This window comes from Brachycentrus maculatus, unplaced genomic scaffold (assembly GCF_059751285.1).
Source record: "Brachycentrus maculatus isolate JH-2025_06_01 unplaced genomic scaffold, ASM5975128v1 h1tg000459l, whole genome shotgun sequence".
In the NCBI taxonomy this organism is placed as follows: domain Eukaryota; kingdom Metazoa; phylum Arthropoda; class Insecta; order Trichoptera; family Brachycentridae; genus Brachycentrus; species Brachycentrus maculatus.
Genome location: NW_028281206.1, coordinates 418,056 through 441,816, shown reverse-complemented (window position 1 = coordinate 441,816; position 23,761 = coordinate 418,056). Strand labels below are relative to the sequence as shown.

The 23,761-nt window shown below is 33.0% G+C and overlaps 1 protein-coding gene across 6 annotated transcripts in view; it reads right to left on the bottom strand.

Moving 5' to 3' along the window:
* C3G (C3G guanyl-nucleotide exchange factor) overlaps positions 1 to 23,761 on the bottom strand; it is a 176,725-nt gene that overhangs the window by 130,577 nt on the left and 22,387 nt on the right. The window lies entirely within an intron of this gene.

The following is a 23,761-nucleotide window of genomic DNA, read 5'->3' as shown; positions in this document are numbered from 1 at the left end:
TTTTGGAACTTCTACGTCGCATCATGTGCGAGTTCACGAGCAGTATCTATGGTTGATTTGAGTATCAAGGTGACTAGCGAAATAAAAAAATTGACTATTTAATCTGCTCGGGATGATATTGTTTGGTGGAGGTAGAGGAAATTGAACTAGTAAGTTTGATAGATTTAACATGAGTTTGATACGGAAAATAGTGGTTTTAATAATAATTATCGCCGACTGACTACGATGCCACAGACGCAATGTGAATAGTGTCGGTTCGTGACTCGGGCTTCGTCTTACCCACGCGTTGAAATTACCGGCCTTACCTGCGGACCAATAAAATTATTATTTCTACCTTTGTAGGTATGTTTAGCCACCTAACCAGCGTCTAACTGTATGTAGTCTAGAAATATAAAAGGTCAATCACGATACATGGATGATTTATCATTTATTTATTTTTTATTTAATTATAAGGTTTATAATTTTGATTTACTTTCTTAATTTTTAATTTACTTTGTTTATAAAAAAATAATTGTAAAACGAACTCCCTCTCTAAACACAAGTATCTACTTTATTAGAGAGGTAGAAACGTTATATTTGAAATGTTTTGTATATTTACCAACTATTTTGTATTATTTAAATATTTGTTTTATAAAAAAAAGGGGTTGATAAACTTTTTATTATTACAAAATTTGGAGTGTGTCCAAATGCTTGTTCACAAATCTGGGTTTCTCCACAAAGATATATTGATAAATGATAATTAATAATTTGTTTATTTCACTGATTGATTCGGCAGTTACTTTGTGGTAATATGTATCGATATTTAATTTAAATTTTACATGGTAAATACCACTGTTAATTCAATCTATTGTGACACGATTTTCGATGCATTCCGAATCATTTTCAAAAACCGTATTTGTCAAAACAAGTGTCACAGTAGATTTTAAGAAATAGTGGTATTTACCAATTATAAATTGAACTAAAAATGAATATACTGTTCATTTTATTGATGATTAATAATAAAAAATATGTAATATGTAAAAGCAACATTTAGGAGTTTTTTCCCGTTTTTTGAAATCACGTTTTCTAAATCACATTTTCATATGGTGTATGGAGTGCGTGGAAGTTTTTGGTATCGGAAGGGAGGGTAATTAACTATAACCTAACTTTGAGTAATTCAATGTTTTAGAATTAGTGTATAAACCCTGAGGATGACAAGGTTTTTGTCAAAACCAATAAGAAGTGGTTAAAACAAAGTTGATTTATTTTATAAAGTTTATAAAATGTGCCACAAAGAATCTGCGAAAAACATTCAAGGAAAAAATATGTTTACAACATTTTGAGTGTGTCCAAATACCATTTCACAAAATCTGGATTATCTCCAATTGCAGGAGTTATTTTATATTACCTTTTGACATCTTAAATAAAAAGCTTCTTTAAATCTCACCAATGGAGGTCCTAGTGAAGTTCTAGTGATTCAAGAACAAGGTTTCTAAATTGGTTCATATATATAGAACTTCCAAGAATTTTAGTAGTGTGGTTGTCAATAATGGGTAGAATTGGTGAATGTTACACGTGTGTAAAGTGATCACTTAAACCAGCCTATGACGGTCGTCAGCCCCGTAAATGCCCAGACTTTCATATTCTGCTTCATCTTTGATAAGATGTCAAAAGGTAATATGAAAAAAATGTGCTTGATTTACTAATAATTAGTTTGATTCAAACACGAAGCTCCAAGAAATCTACACTACTCTATGCAATATAAGAGAATTTGCTAAGAAAGCTATAAAAATGAGTTAACTTTGGGTGTCGATAAGGTATAGATACGTAGCAGGCCACATTTGTCAACAGAACAACTGTATCAACTTTTTATCGTTCATTTTAATAATAAAAAATCGATAGTTATTTGCAATTCAGATTCAAACCAGGGTTGGCATACCGGACTTTTACACAGGTATAAAAAGACAAATATAAAAAAATATCGAGTCGTAAGGTACGGTGAAATGCTCGAGAAGGCTTTCGTTCATTCTGTTTATTATTTTCCTCTTATTTTCTTCATCACATAATGCTAGGTAATGCTAGTTACAATGTCAAAGATAATAGACGCAGAGATATGTTATTTAGAACAAATAATTATTTCAATTATCGAGAGAGAAAAAAACTTAGTAGTTACCTAAGTACTCGTTTTACGCAATTATTTGTTAACAAGACATAAACGATCACTTAGATCCCAATTTCGAATTTTCTATTAAACATTCTCAGCTAATTAAAGTTATTTATTTACGTTGTAAAAAAAGACCTATTTTTAAAATACATTTCATCATACACATAATTACAAATAACAATATTGTGCTCTCAATAAGTTTTGTTGTGCCGAGGGCAAATTTAACAATATTTGTTTATAAAACTATGTAAAATATTTTATTGTCAAAGAGTGTCAGAAATGAAGACTCTGAGAAGCATAACAGGCAAGAGTCTTCGAGATAGAATCAGAAATGCCAAGATCAGGGAAATATGCGAGATCGAAGTTGTCGTTAGGTGGGCAAGGCAACGAAGAAGACAATGGTATGCGCATGTGAGGAGAATGGAACCATCCAGACTCCCCCCCACATTGCACTATACGGCCAACCCCATGGTAGACGACTCCCGGGCAGCCCACCAAAGAGATGGGCCGATAGCTGGGAATCGACGTCGCAGGAGGCTAATCCCTCTTAAAAACAGGCCGCAAGGCCTATAATAATAAGAAGAAGAAGAAGACATCTCATCCGTAAGGTGAATAATCCAGTATCCGATATGATTAATAATATCAATATTGATTGATTTTTAATGACAGCAATCAAATACGACATGGCCGAATGATGCGATCAATTTCCGATCTATCCACTTCCATTATCCATTTATGAATAGCATTTTTGTATCAGGTTTTTTTTAAATGACTTTTAGGAAAAAACTTGAAATAATTCGCTAAATTAACATTATTCTAAATGAATAACCCGCAAATCCTCTACTTTAAGACGCTTATCTGCTGGTAGGATAGTAAGGATAAGGAAATAAGAAAAATACTTCACAAACAAACACCCACACCAAATCAAAATCAATCTTTCTTAAATTCATTTTGCAATTGGCGGGAATCGAACCCGCGAAGCCAGTTTCGCAGTCGAGCGTCTACTCAATTACGCTACAGCGCCTGTCTTTATGGATAAAATTAAAAACGCATGGTTAAATAACATTTTGAAAAATCAGACTTGCCGTGTTAGTACATTGAAGTTAGGTAATGTTCCGTCGGGAATACAAATGGAAGAGGGGGCTGATTCAAAAGAAGCTATCTATAATAATTATAATATATTCCTAATAAACACTGCCATCGCGTGACATTCTCAAATAGACGTTTAAGCTAAGACATTAAGCCTAAAGTAAATATGTGCACAGGTGAGGAATAGTACAGGAACAGCCGAGTCGCTCGTATTGTATGTACTCGTAATTTGCGCCGTGTAATTCTAAAACAGTGTTCTCTAAACTTTTACTAGCTAACTAGCTAACCATCACGCCGCTTCACCGCAGGGGTAGGCAGAGAAAACATAACGCCACACAAATCTGTCTTTGAATATAATCTTCACCTCTTTCACATGCATTTTCAGGCATCTCCTCAGAGAAATACTTGATCATGCCAAGTTTTTTTCCGCTTTTTTTACCAACCACATTTGCCTCATAAATTTGTTTCACAATTCATTCATCACTCATTCCATTTGTATGCCCAAACCATCTCAACACACCTTTCTTAATTTAATTCATTATCGATAATGCTTATCTCAGCCTTGCATTCTTTCCATTCGAACATCACTGAACAATCACCATTCGAACATCTATCATACAACGTTTTGCGTCACATTCGCCTGAGAGAACGCATTTTGACTGCATTCAGCATTCCATTTTCATCCTTCTTTTGCCAACTACATCCTTCACTTCCATACATTAGGGTTAAAACTAGGACTCCATTATGTACTGGCAGTATATCCTTCGCTGATATGGTTTTTTTTTATGATTTTTCATTATATTATTTATTATCATCCTGGGCACACTGATCTCAGAAGTGATCACCTTGCATTTACGTAATTTTATATTTAATGAAAAAAACCACGAAACACGAAGAAAAGCTGTTGTGTAGCACTGAAACTGAACTGAACTAATTTTAAACATGTTTTCAAAAAACAAAAAAATCTCTAACAAATACTTAACTCGGTTTTCTTTAAGGCCCCTAAATCATCATTTGCCCGTTCGATAAAACAAGTAAAATATTCTTATATATTTTTTCATTTATCGATTCGGCAGTCATACATATTACACTCATACAACCTCGCATTTAATTTTCAGAGGCACGTTACTTAAAAAACAATAATTGTAAAACCTGCATTTTAATTTAAAAACACAAACCTACCGCTTGTTCAATATGCTTGGAACAAATCGATCGGTTTCGGCAATTATAAATTGAAATATACTCGTAATTTAATGTTGTCTACACCGAATGTGTTCGGTGATTATTTTTGTAATATGTGTAATCAAACTGTCGTTTTTTCCCCGAATTTACGCATTTACTCGTAATTTATAATAAGCATAGGAATCGAAAAGAAAAATGAAACTAATCTTTTTAAAATTAAATAATATTTTGAAAGGCAATTTATAATATGGGAAAACACTAAATGAGATGCATTTCTATTTTAAATTTCAACGTTGGGTATTTTTTTAAATTTTTATTATTATTATGTATTCATCTTCTTTTGTATTATCCTAACCCTTTTACGTACCAATGGTGCATCATATTGACGCAGCGTTATCTTGATCGGTATTTACATGAAGGCAAAGTGATCACTCCCGCGTTCAGGGACTAGTCCAGGGTAATATGAAATAAATAGTAAATGTAAAATTACTCATATTTATTTTCACCCCTCTCTGGGAATTACACCACGGAGTCGGACTATCCTTTCAGGGAGTACAAAAATTGACCGACTTTCTCTGGGGAGTGGATTCTTTTAACAATATTTTTTTTTCATTATATCGATGTATTATTAAGATAGAAATTATGTTAAAATATATTTTTTTAAAAACACCTATTCGAAATATTTTTCAATTACGACAAAATTACACACAAATGTCATTGCCATACAAGTTATATCATGCTAACTGACAGACGGACTTCGACGTTCATTAACGTCGATACTCCTTCAAGGAAAATTCGCACCGACACGTCGCGACGTTCATTTACGTCCATACTCCCGGAAAGGCTATACGCAAATATTTCAGTAAGAAGTTCAATAATCTTCAAGTGATATTTTGTTATAAATGTACCTTGGAGAAATCGGTTCACCGAGGATGGGAGGATGCGGACATAATACCGCGTCTCGCCCACGCGTAAAGGCCAAGTTAAAAACAACTTTATCTCACTTTGTTGATTCTAAAATGTTAATTTCGCCAACATTACGCCGAGGGAACACCGAATGCGCCCAATATTTTACCAACAAATGGTAAGTTTGACATGTTTATGGATGCCTAATCGCGGTAAATAATGCCGGGATTACAAATTTATCGCAATTGGTTTTATAATATCGGACGCTGGCGATGGCGTATGCGAAGCTAAGCTACGGAAACATTTGCATAGATAACTGATTGAAGTTAAGGCGGTACTCGCAATAATAGAATTCAGTTACGTCCGGCAGCGCTGAGAGCCGGACGTCAGTTTAAGCGCAATATTTTTTTGAATAATATATTTTGTTTGTTTATATTTATTATATATTTTTTGACTCCTTGCCTTTCAATAACACTTTTCTTTTTGAAGGCTGATCACCTTTCCATCACGTATTTACCGACAAACACTTTTTATATAAAATCCAGTGTCCTATGCACCATTGGGTGAGGGTTAGAATTAAATTAAAATATTAAAAATACATGTAATAATGAATGGGCGAAAAAATAACACTTAAACAAATTTATGATGCAAATGTGGTTGCTAATAGAAGCAGGTAAGACCGAGAAAAAACCTGGCATATGATTAAGTATTTCAAATACTTGGACGTGGTTAGGTAAGGAGTCGAAATAATCGGCGGGTATGTATGAGGAGAGATGCATGAATGTGGAAGAGCCGAAGAATGTTTGCATAGACAGAGTAGTCGGAGTTCAATTCTCTCTGCCTACCCCTGTAGCAAGAGCAGATCTGCTATTGCTTAGCAAGAGCAGATCTGTCAGGAAGCCTAGATGCTTCTGTATCAGATCTCGGCATGCGGTGGGAGAGCTTTCAATATTCCTACCCCTGTAAAGAAGCGGCGTGATAGCATGTTAGTTTTAATTAGTCAAACGAATGCTTTTTTATTTTGTTATTCTATTACCATTCGCACTAAATAACGTGGATTTTCTAGTTTGCCGGCGAAGTCAACGGCAACTGGCCGCAAGCGGTGTCCCGATAAACCGATCGCCATTATGCCGAAACGTCTCCCATTACTTCCGCGGACATCCAGCCGGAGTCACGACTAGTTACTAGCGGTTACTAGTTACTAGTTATTGTCTGTTCGAGGGAGAACCGTTGCTTGCTTGCTGGAGGAGCGCCAGTGGGTAGTTAGTTGTAATGATATTATTCACAATGTCGGATTTATGGCAGTCAATTATTTTTTACAGTAAAACTCGTTCAAGAGCTTTGCATTTACATGGCGGGTTATGCTGATGGCGATAGTTAAGGGTGCGTAAAACAATGGTGAACGATACATAGTAACGGCTTATCTTTTATGTAGGGAGGTTAGTTCGGCAAGAACTATTATTTAAAGTGATTAACGCATCGAACTATTGCAAAATACAGGAATTTTAAATAGGTACGCACGTAGTATTAACCGCATTCCTAAGGGAGATATTTTTAACCCTTGCAAATAGCATTTTGATATATATTTTTTTACCATAAATATTAAACATTTCTAATTAAAAATCTAATGAAATCATAGTAATGTTTAAAAAAATATTTGTACTGTCGTGATTTAAAATTTATACACGTCCTAATTTTATTTATTATCATTTTTATTTTCGAAGCAATTGATATGACATCATTAAACTTAGAAATTTTGATTTTTTCCAATTTAAAAAAAAAAATGTTTAATTATCTTGCTATATATCATTGAGTAAATTTTTAATCAATTTTAATTTATTCTACTACTATTCTGAACCATTCATAAACATGATAGAACATAAAGAATAACCCGCGAAGCCTCTAGTAACGATAGGGAGGGTATATATGAACAGAAACGCCGAGATCACTTGAAATTAAGTATTTATTGAATTTCATTTTGCAATCGGCGGGAATCGAACCCGGGACGCCAATTCCGCGTCTAATCTGTCTCGTATATGATAATAATACGTTTATTTTAGATTTTAATAGAATACAATTACAAATACAGTTTCAAACCACAAAAATATCATATTTATTTATTTATTTATTCACTTACGGTTCACAAACAATGAAAAACACATTACTTGAAATTAAATACAGAGCAATACAAAACGTTAAAAGGTTTTTCAACGATTAGACCAGAACACTACAAACATACAGAAACAAGTAAAGTACAGGTTAAATACATGTATAAAGAATAGAAATTCGGTCGCAAAAAATATTAATAACAACAAAAAGTAATGAAAAAAGAATAATCAGTAGTAAAAATAAGATTGATATTATTAGAGTAAAACAAATAATTATCCGATATTTCTTCAGCCGGCAAGGTCGCATAGGCCAACAAAAATAGAAGTCAATATAAATGTCGATCCGGTCAACAAGTGTTCCGATCACATTTCCCAGAACGATACAGATCTCGGCCGATATTCCGCACATTATATCGGAATATATTATATCATTTTGCGTCTCTGCTGGATGACGGCCAAAATCACTGTGGTGCGTCACCGCAGCTGATTCAAACTGGTATTTTCAATAATGCACTCACCGCTCGAGTAACGAAATCGTTTGTAATTGTTATTATTTTGCATCAGATTAAATTAATTTGAAATTCGCAGTACGACGGGCTGTTGTTCGATCGATCTGAGACAATTTGAACGGTGGATTTACATTTCAGTATGCTGCGAAATAACATTATTTTATAATAATAGAAATAAAACAATGTGGGGTAAAGGATTCTAGGCATATTTTAATTAAGTGACGGTTATTTAGTTTCACGTAGTTATTTTTCTTCATTTGAAAAAGACTTAAGAAGGAAAAATCGAAAATACAGAAAAACACTAAGAAAATTTCCACGGCTCTCCGCGGTAGCAACAGGAGCGCCGGCGACCAAAATTATTTTTAATACATAATGCTATTTAAAATAAAAAGTTAATGATTTTTTTTACCATCGATATATCTATCGTAACTATTATTTCAATAAAATCCAGCGCCATAAATGAAAAATCCTAATATCTCACATATTTTTAGTATTTTACTGTATTTGGTATGTAGATATAAAAAAATCAAGCCGTTAAATAAATATAGATATGGGCATATATTTAAAAAAGAAAAAACAATTTTGCATACTACTACCCAGCATCTACTCAAATATGTAAGACATTAAAATAAAACCAGAAGCTGCAATTAAAATAGAAAACTAGTAATATTAAATCCACTGAAAAATAAATGATTTTTTTACGTTCATTACCATTTTAAGAGATTACCAGTAATTAACAATCCCACACAATTTGCCGAGTATTTTAATGCTACTCTTGCCAATAACGACTGAAGTAAAAGCTGGCAGAATGTGTCATTAATACTAATACCCACATTGAAATAAATATTTGAAATCTCAAAGCACATTTATACAAAAAAAGGTCAGCGTTAGAAAGCAGAGATGTTTGAGAATGATCATTTCTTTGCGTTCGGAATTCTTGAAAACGTTCTGATTCTGAAATAAATATGTTTTAGCAAAGACGCACAAGTTATTCCATCATCGATAATGATTGATCCGTGATGTAATCTGGATATAGATCAGTCGTCACTCGATGACATAATTCTTTATTTCAGTGATGATTAATTTCCGAAATATCTCCTAAGTACCTACAGTGGAACCTCGGATAACGATCGCTCCCAGTTGCGAACACAAGAAAACCGACTTATAAAAAAATGTTTCACATTTTTTGTCTGCGAATAGAAGAATTTCGAGTATATTTGTTATTACTCTACTATATATATATATATATGGTATTAACTCTTAAATGTTTAGTCTTAGTTTATTAATTTGTTATACTTATATGTTTATATAAAATAATATAATCCTTTTATTATATTGTAACCATACTTACAAAAATCTTACTTTAATTAACTAAATTATTTAAAAAAATGTCGCCGAAGGGTGGGTACATGTGAGGAGGTCCTCACCAACAAGTTACATTTCCAATATTGCACAAAAAATCCTTTCAATGCGAATCTTTTCTGTTTACTGTGCTCTATCGAAATCTTAATTAAAGCTGCGACAAAACGTGACCGATCCTGTGTTAAACCAATATGATATCATTAAATTGCACCAAAACGTAACAATTTTACACGCTAGAATTCCTGTTTACTTAAAATCATTTATAATGTAAATGTTAAGTTTTGGTGAGGACTTCCACATGCCTGTCTTAGAAACGCTAAGAGAACTAAGATTGTGAAAGGGGCAGAGAAAGGATGTAATAACTAACACGACTCTCGGAACGTTGTGTGCTCCGGCAATAAAATGCCGGCTAATCGTGAAGATTACCAGCCGAGAGAACTTTCGATCGGCGGCAATTCCGTCACTCGTCTTGTTGCAAAACTCTTTTATCTTGCAAATCTACGAATGAGAGTTGTCGCGAATGAAATAGTGACATTTTTTACTGTCGGCTTTGTCACTAAATTATAATGTGTTTTCTTCCATGTTGAGTGCTTTGTTGAATCCATTTAACGAACGACAAGAAAACATACTATAATTATCGTTTGTTCACTACACATTTCATTAAATAAAATATAAAGATTTTTTTCCGAAATTAATGATGGTGAAATTTATTGCCGAAGCTGATTTCTGTAAAATTGGTTCGTTTTGCAAAGAAAAGTTGTTCATAATTTTCCCGTTTTTCCGAGCTTCATGTATTTTACAATCAACGCGTTTTTGTGTGCTATTTATCTGCATCGTTTTGTCCAACTTGGAGTTGGCAAAAGAAGGATGAAAGTAGGCTGAATGCAGTTGAAATGCGATCTCTCAGAAGAATGTGCGACAAAACGATGTATGACAGATGTTCGAATAGTGAAATAAGGAAGGAATGCAAAGCTGAGATAAGCATTATCGATAAAATTAAGAAAGGTGTGTTGAGATGGTTTGGACATGTAGAACGAATGAGTGAGGAAAGAACGGTAAAACAAATTTATGAGGCGAATGTAATTGGAAAAAGGAGCAGAGGAAGACCGAGGAAAACATGGCACGATCAGGTATGCCAAATACTTGAAAGCGGTCAGGTTAGGAGTCGTAATAATCGGCGGGTATGTGTGAGGAGATGCATGAACGTGGAAGAGGCGAAGAATGTTTGCAAAGACAGAGTGGTTTGGCGTTCTATTCTCTCTGCCTACCCCTGCGGGGAAGCGGCATGATGGTTAGTTAGTTAGTTTTGTCCAATATCTATTTCGTCTTCTTCTTCCTGACCATCCCAAGTTTGTTTTGCATGCCAATGTTTGGTTTATACCAAAAATTCCAGAGAATTTTCAATGATTAATTTCCAATACCGTAGCATCTTTCATTCCAGCATTTCGGTTTGGATTAATCCCAGGACTTCTGTCTTCAAAATACCGGTATCGCAATCCCCGTCCAGAAGGCCCGAGGGTTGTTCAAAATGTTAATAGAAACGACCGGACAATGGTGCGGTATTTGTTATAGAGCAAATGCCACGCCGAAGAATTCGCCACTCCCATATCTGGCGAGATTTTTACGATCCGGATAGAGTTTTTATGCAGCGAGACGAAATTGCGTATTCCGAAAGTTAACCGCGATATTTATTCCGGAATAGCGAATAGTTTCTATTTCGCAATACGGAAAATATTGAAGTGCTCGCGTCACGGGCCATTACGGAGATGCTATATATGAGTGTGTGGCTCACAAACCGGCGGTGGAAAGCGAAAAGGCGCCATCTTTAGCATTTCACAGGAAAGAGATTTACCTACATATTAAGGCCCAATATACTATATTAAGGCACAATAAATCGCAACTTAATTTTCTTTAAACCCAGGTAACATATGACGTATTTGAATTTTAAACAACATATGATAAATTGCAACATAATTTTATTTAACACAGGTATCATTTTCCGCAATTGAATTTTCTGTTTTCTGAAATACGGGTTTGTGTTGAAAAGATAAGTTTTTCTTCGAAATAAATATAGGGGTTTGAAAATAAAGAGTTATTTAATTCTATAATATTTCCTTAGAATCACCCTGCACTGCAGTGCTCTATGCAGCATTGGGTGCAAATTAGAAAGAGAAAGAAGTAAACATCGTGAGATTTTCTTCTTTTATTAATTCTCATCGATTGATTCTTAGATTCGTTTGGAGGGTTGCGGTAAGAGATAAGAGATCAAAAATAAAAATAAATATTCATAATTAACATTATTTCATTTCAAATAATAGACGAGTGATCAAAATTAGTCGAAAATAAAAAAGGCGATTTAGAAAAAAATAATAATAATCCGCGCATATAAATAACTATCGTTTTACACCTATGCATTAAATGCCGCTTTAAGCTTTTTTGCTTTCTAGTGTGGGTTTTGTGTTTTGCGATTTCTCTGGCGAAATTGCACTTCATACATGATTTGGTCGATAATCTAATAACGCGTGTCAAAATGCATAATTTAAGTTTTGTTTCATTGGAAAATCCAAACTCAATCAGCCGTAAAATTATATAAATTAATAAATCTTAACAATAACTTTGAATCAGATACAATTTGCTTAATTTAATGATGAGAATACTAAGACAGATGGAGAAATGGGTAAAATAGATGACGTACGCGAAGGGACTCAAGGACATTGCTGCCATATGGAAAGGGAAATGGAGGAGGATTAGTACGTTAAGTATGAAAAGAAAAGAAAGAAAGAAGAAAAGAAGTTCGAGGTTGCACATCCGTACCTGTACTGGCTGAGAAAATAACGCATACATTTCCAATGTCTAATTTCACAAAATTTGTGAAGCAGTGAAAAAAACTTTTTTTTTTTTAATTGAAAAAAAATATTTTTTAAAATTGAAAAATTAAGTGACAGTAGCTATCAAGAAGAAAGACGTTCGTCATTAACAATGTTTAGTATTGCGTGTGTTGCTGCTACGTTGAACAGATGGCGTCGCCAATATGGTCAAAAAAACTATGTTTTAAAAAAAACTTGTTTTTCCCTTAATATACCTATCACAGGTTCTATTTATATACATGCGCGTATTCGGATGCAATGTTGTAACAAAATTTCAAAGCAATCGGTAAATCAACACTACAAGAGATTTAAGATTTTGAATAAACGAACATGTATCTACATTTTTATTTATATAGATAAATAAAAACACGCTAGTATTTGAAAGCAACTTTGAGTTATAATTTCAAAGTAATCGGCGAATAAATTTAGTAGATTAAAGTTTTTGAACAAACATTCACATTTTCATTGATAAAGATAGTAGTATTGGAAATGGATTCGATGTGAAATCGAAGAAAATCGAGGCATTATGGCGAAATTAAAGCAAATAAATCGATCGTGATTTGTAATTCAATACAATGCTATTGGGCAAAAGTCGATGATTTAAAATTACACGCGAATTATCGACAGATATAATGTAATTATAAATACCAACAAAAATGCTTAATAAAATAATTTTATCAGTGGATTCTTAGAGCCGCAAGCCATTTTACCTTTCACTGCCATTTATTCTCAAGAATGTCGAATATATGTACCATATGCACATATTATTGATTTATTGTTACATATTTTTTTTTATTCATACGATTATAATTTATAAGTAATTTAGATCAGTTATTGCTTTCATCATCAATATTTCATCAATTAAATCAGAGTCAAATTAAAAATAATTGTAATTTTAGATTTACTCGCATTGCACAGATACATAGATAATAAAATTGAGTTCCTTTAAAATAAAAGATATTTCATATATACAGTAAAACCTCGATATAACGTAGTAATTGGTAGGGGTGTCCGTTAAAATCGATAATCCGTTATGTAAAAATAGGTTTAAAATAAATCAAAAACCTTTCCTGGAAAATATGATATTTAGATAAAAATAAACAAAACACAAACAAAATTCTATCTACTGTCTTCGGACACTCGTCGTGAAGGGACGTTGCTGTTTGATATCGACGCGCTTGCTTTCGGTAATCCAGCATTGAAAAAGCGATCAAGTTTATTTTGCGCAAGTTTTGAGACCTAATGTGTGATTATTATGACCGCAAAAATTGTACGAGTATAATAAAAACACGACGTTTTTTTTTCATTTGATTGGATTTTTGTCCGTTAAATAGACTCCGTTATATCAATTTTTTACTTTATTTATATGTGTATATATACATAAAATATGATCACTGTATTAAGATAAAAATAAACAAAATTTATTTATTGTGTTCAGTCATTCGTCGTGAAGGGACGTTGCTGTTTCATATCGACGCGCTCGCTGTCGGTAATCCTGCTTTGAAAAAATAATCAAACTTATTTTGCACAAGTTTTGAGATCTAATGTGTGATTATCATGACCGCAAAAATTGTACGAGTATAATATAAACAGGACTTTTTGTTTTCATGTGACAGGATTTTTGTCCGTTAAATAGAGGTCCGTTATATCGAGGTTTTACTATATTTATATATGTATATGGTATATACATGTATGGATGTATGTATATTTTATTATAATGGTAATTGAAACACGATTTACGATTCCAATGAATTCGTTCAATTTTATGACTTTAAAAGCCCATAAATTTCTAGATATTTTTATTTTATTTTATTGTTATTTCTTTTGATCAAGTATTTTAAACAATGTATGTATTTTACAGCTTGTTAAAAACACTAGTAATTTTATAAATTTCTTTAAATATTCTATATATAAAATATGCATTAGTTCCATCACAAAACGGTCATAGAAAACCATTACAAAAATTGTGATTCTTCGTTGTAATTCACACATTTGATTAAAATAGCAACAAGGAGCATATGATCGCGAGCAGGTATTTATATGAATCGCTTCACAAAGCGAATGCTCCACCTAACAGTTGTCGGATGGGCCGACCCGGAGAGCAGGAGTTCAGAAGAGGGTAGGTTATAGATGTAGCTACGGGCGAGAGACAGAACAGCCAGCTCGCTGGGTGGCGAAGTGCCGGCCGGGCGGCGAGAGGCTATGTAACTTGGATAATGGGCACAAAGGCGTAACGGGGAATCGGATATTTTCTGCGGGAACTGACATATGATTATCTGCCACTGGAGTGCACACTTGGCTAGATACCCACCTTGTATCATAGATCGCAAATGTAACCATAAATTGTTGCTTACTTCACACGATTATGTTTTACTAGTAAAAAAAACGCTACTCCCGTGTAAGTTACTTGAAAAAAAACGTATTAACCTGTAGTACAATATAATAAAATTCTGGTAAAGAATATTTCAATAGTTAAAATTTTAAAAAATCTGAATATTTCTACATCAAGTCATTTTATATCAAATGATTTCATCCGCCTCCATAGTGTAGTGGTTAACGCGTTTGGGTAATATTCTAGAGGTACCGGGATTGAATCCCAGGGGGGTCAAAATAAATACTTTCTTAAATTGCTTTTTTCTAATTTCTAATATTTCTAAGTAATCTAATTTAAGTTCTCTTAAATTAGATTACTTAGAAATATTAGAAATTAGAAAAAGCAATTAATGATAATTTACAACTAATAAATATACAAAAGTAAACGATTTTTTAAATCACTCGATATCCCTGATCCCTTTTGGCTGTAGCTGCTAATCAACACAAAAAAATAAAGCCCCTTGAGATCTACCCAAGCTCTTTTGCCTAACAGCCAAAATATTTTGAATTTTTGAAGTAGGAAGTGTTTTAGTATTAATCAGTCTTGAAAAAAAGCGGTTAGCTTCGAAACCGGTAGACATTATAATTAAGTTATAACAAAATATTTAAAGTGATTTTAAAACAAAGTTTTATTTTAATTACAAGCATTGAATAATTTATAATACCAGATTTTTTTTAAATCGGTAATGCAAAAATAATCATTGATAATGTAATTGAAAGAAAATTGGGCAATCCTTAGCGATAACATCCCATAAAATGCTAATTTTAAGTCTAAAGATTTAATCAAAGTATGTTTTAATTATCAGACATTCAATATTAGTGACTAAAGATAAGCGTTCGACAGTAAATCCAATGGATTGTGTAAAACATAAAGAGTCGAGTATTGAATACAAGTGAAAGATCGCTCAAAGGTGAAAGTCCTCATATTACACGAGGAGAAAATGCAACTATTCTCTTAGCCCTTCTAATGAACTCGCAGACAGCGGATATCGCTTGCATTGCGAGAAAACTGCACATAACTTGAATTGTATGCACCGATTACAACTATTCATCGTTTTGCTCAATGTTGAGTACGGAGGTCTCTTGGGATGTTAGTCACTTTTTCAAACCCTCATAGGGCACTGCATCGTATAATCATAGTGATATCTTGATCGTTAACTCATGAAGGAAAGGTGATCAGCCCCCCGCTTCAGGTACTAGTCCAGGATAATATTGAATTGAATAAATATTACATTGAAAAAATCACTTATATTTATATGACCCCACTTATATTTGTTACATATTAGGTGTACGGTACTCCTCCATTTCTCTATATCCTGTGTCATGATCAAGGCACGATTTAGAGGAGCCCCTAATTCCTATATTTTATCAGTCCAACAGTTCATATAACTACTAGCTTCTCGATACTATCTTGGTTTTTTTGGCAGTAAGACCAGAGTAAGAAAATAATTCTCTTTCGGCATTTTAGGGAGTCTTTCTATTACAGACAATCCAGAAGGATTTACAGTGGAACCCTGGATGTCCGAAGTAATTGGGGCTGTGGTGTGTTCGGATTTGAAAAAAGTTCGGATTAACCGAGAAATTTGTGAATAGCACATAAGTACATAGTACTTTACACTAGAGTAGTAACGTTGTACGCGCCTTTTACATTTCACTTTTTACATTTTGATCAATTAGCTTTTTACATTTAAATCTAATATTACAGTACTTAAGTGGCAATACAGGTACAGTACTGAATACTTTTTTTAACTTTTAAATAATTTTAAACTAAGTTAGGTTTTATATAAATAGTAAAATTAAGTAAGATAATAATTTTATGTTGCAGTAAATGTGTTTTTGTGTGTTTTTTTTAATGTTTTCCTACAAATGATTTCCTTAAAAATTTCCGATGTTCGGATTTGCGGGGATCTACTGTAGATGTTTATATTGTTTTTGTGTAGAACTTTTCACTCAAAAATCACATTCAATTATAGCAACTTTGAACGTAAAGTGTATATTCATTCACACTTACGGATAGGCTAAAAAAAGCTTATAAAGATGGAGCCTGAGTAGGGAAATGAGCGATGTTACATAAGCCGTAGCTAGATTTCAGAATCATTTGGACTCTAGGGAAAAAAGCGCCTTACAATACAGGGAATACGCAGCATCCACAACATTTTCATCCCATTTGTTGCACAGTGGCGTGCACAGATAATTAATTAGGGTAGGCAGTAGGGGTAGGTAGTAAGGTAAGCTAGGTACTACTTCGTAAGGTAGGGAAGGTACTCATTGCGTTTTTATATGTAACGCGTTTAAGTTAGGATAGGCACTACTTTTGTGCCTATATGGAATGCACGCCCCGATAATGCAATGTAGATCACCAGAGATTTACGCTTATTTTACTACTTATGTTATACGAGCGCACTTTGATCGGGCATTATAGGACATAATGAATGAAAAGTACTTGCCAACAACTAAACTGACTCTTGTGACCCACTTACGGATTGATCGGAACCATGAAAAAGTAACGAAACCTCATTAGAATTGTGTGTACGAAATCGTGTGTGGAAAATCGCGAGATAAGGTTTTGTAACACATCATTTGTGGCTGTGTCAAACATCATGCCTCATGTTTGGCACATCAAGCGGCGCTAATCGAATCGGCAACAGTGATAAATTATTTATTTCTTCCCATGCGCTTCTATGCGCACTACGAATAGAGATACATCTTTAATAGATTGAAATTATTTCAGCTCACAGTACCAAATTGATTGCTGACGACACACACAAACACCTGACTTGAGATATAATGTAAAATGATGTCTGTAACAGAACGTTTGTGGGAAGGTAAGGCACCAAGGTATAAACGGGTATTACGCGATAATTGTATACATTGTAAACGTGCACACGTTGTGACACGTGTTTCGATACACTTCGCATCATTTTCAAACACCGAATGCACCGAAACACGTAACACAATAGATTTTAAGGAAAAATAGGATTTATCAAGTAAAACTTAAAATAAAAATGGATAAATTTTACCACAAAGTGACAGCCAATCAATAAATGAAATTCACCATTCTAGTGATCACTTAACCAGCCTATGACATAAGCCCTGTGAATACCCAGACTTCCATCTTCTTCTTTATCTAAATTGAGATGTCAATTTTTTAAACAAGATTCATTTCTATAGCGCAAGAGTTTCGCGCACGTATATTTTTGTAAATTTAAGGCCTAGATTTCAACTGTTCAAATCACGACGCGCTCGGCTGAGCTGAGGGCTAGACTTTTGTTCACGCTCAATTTTTTTAGGATACATATATATATATATATATATATATATATATATATATATATATATATATATATATATATATATATATATATATATATATATATATATATTTGGAATTAGATTTTCTTTTACAAAATATATTGAGCTAATATATTATTAGATTAAAACCAATATTTTTAGCTTTTCCACTTTATTTTTATTTGACCAGCGACCGGGTTTCGTCGTTACTGACATCATCAGACTGTCGGTAACGACGAAACCCGGTCGCTGGTCGAATAAAAATAAAGTGAAAAAGCTAAAAATATTGGTTTTAATCTAATAATATATTAAAAATGCAATTCCATCACGAAGTGTCAGTGGATAATATAAATCTATAAAAAATATATTGAGCTCTTTACCTTTCAATAATTTTTTTTCAATAGCATAAATTTATTTCGATGAAAAACAGTTTTTTTTCCATACAAAAACGGTGTTTAAAGAAAAAAATCGATTACGTAAAATGTTACCGTGGTTTACAGAAAATTAAGTAGCAATTCAACGTATATTGGGCCTTAAAAAAATCTATGGGAATCGAAATAATTTCAGGATCATGCATTTATTACCACAGTTTTCTATCGAGTTACTCGAGTCTCGGCTCGTATGGGGTATAAATCTAGCGTAGATGTTTCCCTGCAGTGAAGACAAGGAGCTCACAACAACGCGCGTTGATATTTGAAATATTACGTTGTATATTTGAAAACTACTGGGTTGATTAGTAAACAATAGATGCTATGTGTAGGATTTCACAATAGCAACATCCTCCGGTTGAATTATTTACATAAAGTATGCGCCATTAACAATAGCCAACTAATTACTACACACACAAGATATATGGATAATATTTTTTATACTTCCTCTGCTAGAGACATACGTTGATGGAATTTTTAATTGATACGTTTTACAACTTATGTTACAAGGATAAAGAAGAACTGAACTATTGTAATATAAAGAAATGTTTATTTATTAAATTATTAATTATTATGATCTTAAAATATGCACAAATTTATTTGCAAAAGTAAAAATTTAATGTAACCGTTACATGTAAGAGTGAGTCCGCCTCCGTAGTGTAATGGTTAAAACTTAAAGGTCTTAAAACAACGTTTTTGTATTGAAAAAAAAACGGTTTTTCTTCGAAATAAATTTATGGTTTTAAAGAGTTATTAAAAGGTAAAGAGTTAAGGGTAAGGAGTGTCCGCCTCCGTAGTGTAATGGTCAGCGCGCTCAGCTACCGTACTGGAGTTCCCGGGTTCGATCCCCAGGAGGGGTTAAATAAATATAAGTGATTTTTTCACCCTAATATTTATTTAATATTACCCCTAACTGGTACCTGAAGCGCTGATCATCTTTTCTTCATATGATAACGATCAAGATAACAGTGCGTTTATATGATGCAGTGCGCTATGCACCATAGCGCCGGACGTCAGGATACGCCCAATTTTTTTTAGAATGCAAATATATTTTTTTTGTTATCCAGAATATGTATTGAAAATATATATTTATATTATATTTTTTAAACTCCTTTCAATAACTCTTTTCTTTTTAAAACCACTTATTGATTTTAAAGAAAAACTTTTTTTAAATATAAAAACGATGTTAATAAAAACAGTACCGTCAAATCGGTCACTGCTTTCAAGAACGTCATATATTTAAAAAAAATCGACAATTTTCAGTTGTGTATGTTTTCGAAATGCCCAGAAAATGTACTATATCCCAGCAAAAGCGGCATATTTTTAACTTAATATTTTCCCGCTACAGGGCAGAAAGTGTTGTTTTGCATTTTGAAGAAAAGGTATTGTATAATTATTTTTTTTAAATATACCTACTAAATATTTTTCAAATGTAGAAAAAACATTCAGGTTTTACCTAAAAAGATCTGTTGCACAGTAAAAAGTTCAATAAGTGGCTTAGTATTTATTTTGAATACATTTTATTATATTTTTAAACTTTAAAAACGATCTCCTGAAAAATCTGTATGACGTTGTTGAAAGGAGTGAGCGAAATGTTACCTGGGTTTAAAGAAAATTAAGTTGCTATTTAACGAATACTAGGCCTTAAAACTACCACATACCACTCGAAATCCATAATTCACCACGGGTGTCCCTTAATTTTGTTGACTATATCTAGACCAATGTTTTTCTTTTACCATTACAACCGATTAAACCACCAGACCGAAGATAATGTTCAACATTTATTGGTATTATAAACAAACGAGTCTACTACGCGCTTTTTAAAATTAAAATAAAATAAAAGTACAAAAACTGTTGTTACCATATTACGATAATAGGCTCTTGGGAAATTATGAACCTTTGATCTGCTGACTTGAAAGTAAAAGAAGAACCGTCGACGCAAGTGAGAGGCATGTCGTTAGAAAGGGATAACATAATTACAAAAAGAACAATAACAATAACAATAACCAAACATAAATATTCAAACAATGTAAACATTCGACACTAAGCGGTGTACAAGGTGCGGTAAAAATAAACGGACTAGGAAATGCCCCATCTAACGATTTTTTAGCTTAAATCGAAATTGAGCTGTTTGGTTATTCAGTTTTATATTCTTTGATGAAAAATATTTTTGTATTGATTTATTACGGTTCGTATTTGAAAACTCTTAGTTTATAATATTTTCAGGTTAAAAAAAATCAATAAAATAAAAACATTTTTTTAGCTCGCGTCTTTGAGTATTGCAATAGCCGGTTCTTTAACAATCCTTAGATTCAAAATCAATACAAGAATAGATAAATTTACAATAAAAAAACTAAACAAAACACTTTTTTTCTAATGTCAATTATTGGCAGTGTCAATAACTGATTTATTGCCCTATATCGGTTACCCTATTCAGTTTCTTATTTTTTTTTATATAAAAAGCATTCAATCCTTCATTGTAACAGGACTACGCAATGAGAGAGTGAAAAAAGTTAAAAAAAAAAAAACATTATAAAGTACTAAGTTTTAAATTCGGGGGACACAAACCAAGCATCACGTAAAATGTTGGCGAAAAAAGTTGGCAAAATGTATAATTCTCGTGGCGTCTTTTAAGTATTGCAATGTAGACGGTATTATAACATTCTTTAGAAACAATACCAGACTAGATAAACTTAAAACAAAACACTTTTTTCTAATGCCAACTATTGGCAGTGTCAATAACTAGATTAATTGCTCTATATTGATTACCCTATTGCATTTCTTTATTTCTTATAAAAAGCATTCAATCGTTAAATATAACGGGGATTTATTCTAACGTAGACCCTACGCAGTGAAAAAACTAAAATAATAGCATATTATATATAGTATGTATAGTATGTTATAATATGTATAGTATGTTATAAGGTCGGGGACACAAAGCGAGCATTATTTCACCAAAAAATTGGACGAAAAAAGTTGGCAAAATGTATCATTCTCGTGCGGCATTTAAAGGTCACGGCACACTCGCACAGTCGTAAGTTCTGCCAACATCGTAAAGTACGTTACGGGTAGGAAGCAGTTGCTCTATTGGCGTATCGAAAATCCAGATTAATACATTTAACGATATATTTCTTGTACTTGGAAATGGCTGCCTCAGGAGTCGGAATATTCGGCGGGTAGGTATGAAGAGGTGCGTGAATGTGGAAGAGGTGAAAATTCTTTGCAAAGGCAGAGTGGTGCGGCGTTCTGTCCTCTCTGCCTATCCCTGCGGGGAAGCTGCGTGATGGTAAGTTATTTTTATATATGTATGTATACACATGCCGCTTCCGCAGGGGTAGGCAGAGAATACAACGCCACACCAATCTGTATTTGCAAACAATCTTCGTTCCTTCCTCATACATACCCGCCGATCATTCCGACTCCTGGCCTGATTACTATAATGTATTTGATATTCTTGATCACGCCAAGTTTTCCTCGGCCTTCCTTTACTCCCAGGGGGGTCCAATAAATATAAGTGATTTTTTCACTGTAATATTTATTCAATATTACCCTGGACTGGTACCTGAAGCGGAGGGCTGATCACATTTCCTTCATATGTTTACGATCAAGATAACACTGCGTTTATATGATGCAGTGCCCTATGCATCATAGGGATGCTGATAAGGGTTTTAATGAAATATATATATATATATATATATATATATATATATATATACATATATATATATATATATATATATATATATATATATATATATATATATATATATATATATATATATATACATATATATATATATATACATATATATATATATGCTAGAACTAAAAATGGTTTTAAAAATAAATTAAGCTGTACCGGGAATTTTCAACTACACATCTTTAGATCAGTTTTTTTTAAAGAAGTTTTTTTCAATAAATAATTAAAGACCCTTTTAATTCATTCTTAAAACATTTCTAACACAAAGTATGTCATTGTATAGAGTAATAAAACCGATCGAATGGCAATTTCGCCAAAAATGGCCCGTAGGACCTTATACCTCTAATGTATCATTTAAGCCTACTCAAATGATAAATTTTCTTATTTGGACAGAAGCAATCAAAACGCGCATTAATTATAATAAAACTGCTGGAATTACATGAATTAGAATGTTTACAGCCTAGTCTAAAAAATAAGCATTAAAAAATATGCGAGTTACGCAGGCAGACGAAATTAACTTTATTGGCTTGGCCAACATGAAAATAAGCCTAATTAAAAATTTATGTCATGCTAATTTTAAAACAGAGAATCGTTTTTCTCCATCACATTAGAAATTTCCCCAAATACAGTATCGAACAGATTAATTCAAACAAAACTTTTTCGTTGTATATTCGCAAAAAGTTTTGTAAAATCTTTTGTTTATTAGTTATATCACAAATTAATATCTAATCTGATCTCATTTGGCCTCAATCAAAGATTTTATTCTTCTTGGCATCTATTATATAAGGTTTTTTTGGCACGTGGATGCCATTTTTTCATCTCGAAACCGTACCTGAATTATGGACAAAATGAGCTATTCCACAGTAGTGCAATCAATTTTGGAGAGCCGATTCTTACAGATTGCCGATTGATTTTTCAAATAGGTTTATGTCTGGCAAAATTCTTGGCTAGTCCAACACAGTTCAGTGTTTTTGTGTGAAAAAATTGATCATTTTTTTGGATTTGTGGCACGGGGTTAAACCCTGCTGAAATATTCCGTTACCATTTGACCTTCGTTTTTGTATCTCTGGTAGTATCTTTTCCAGTAGAATTGGGTGATACTTCTCGCTATTCATCATCTCAGTCACTGAAAGAAGCAACCCCGGTCCATAATACGAGGAACACCCCCAAAACATTTTTTTAGAGGGTGTTGATAATACGAAAAAAAAGTTTTGTTTCAATTAATCTGTTCGATACAGTATGTATCTATATATATTTATATATAATCAAATGATCGAATAGTGTCTGTTTGTGGTCCCGTGGTTAGTGTCGCGGACGCGGAGTCAGAGTTTCTGGGTTCGAACCCACTCTACCACAATTTGATACCTATTTTTAATAATAAACCGCTAAGTCTCACATAAATAGGATGAAATTGACGTATTTTTGTAAATAACAAAAACACAAATATATTTTTTTTTTGAATATGCATATATTGACAAGAAAAAATATAATTTATTATTAGATTAAAACCAATATTTTTAGCTTTTCCACCTTTTTATTTGACCAGCGACCGGGTTTCGTCGTTACCGACATCATCAGACTGGTCGGTAACGACGAAACCCGGTCGCTGGTCAAATAAAAAAGTGGAAAAGCTAAAAATATTGGTTTTAATCTAATAATAAATTAAAAATGCAATTCCATCACGAAGTGTCAGTGGATAATATAAATCTATTAGAAAAAATATATAATTAATTCCAGTGAAGAAATTCTTTTTGGTTGGTTGGAAGATATTGCTTCTTAGCAATAAGCCCGACCATTTTCTTT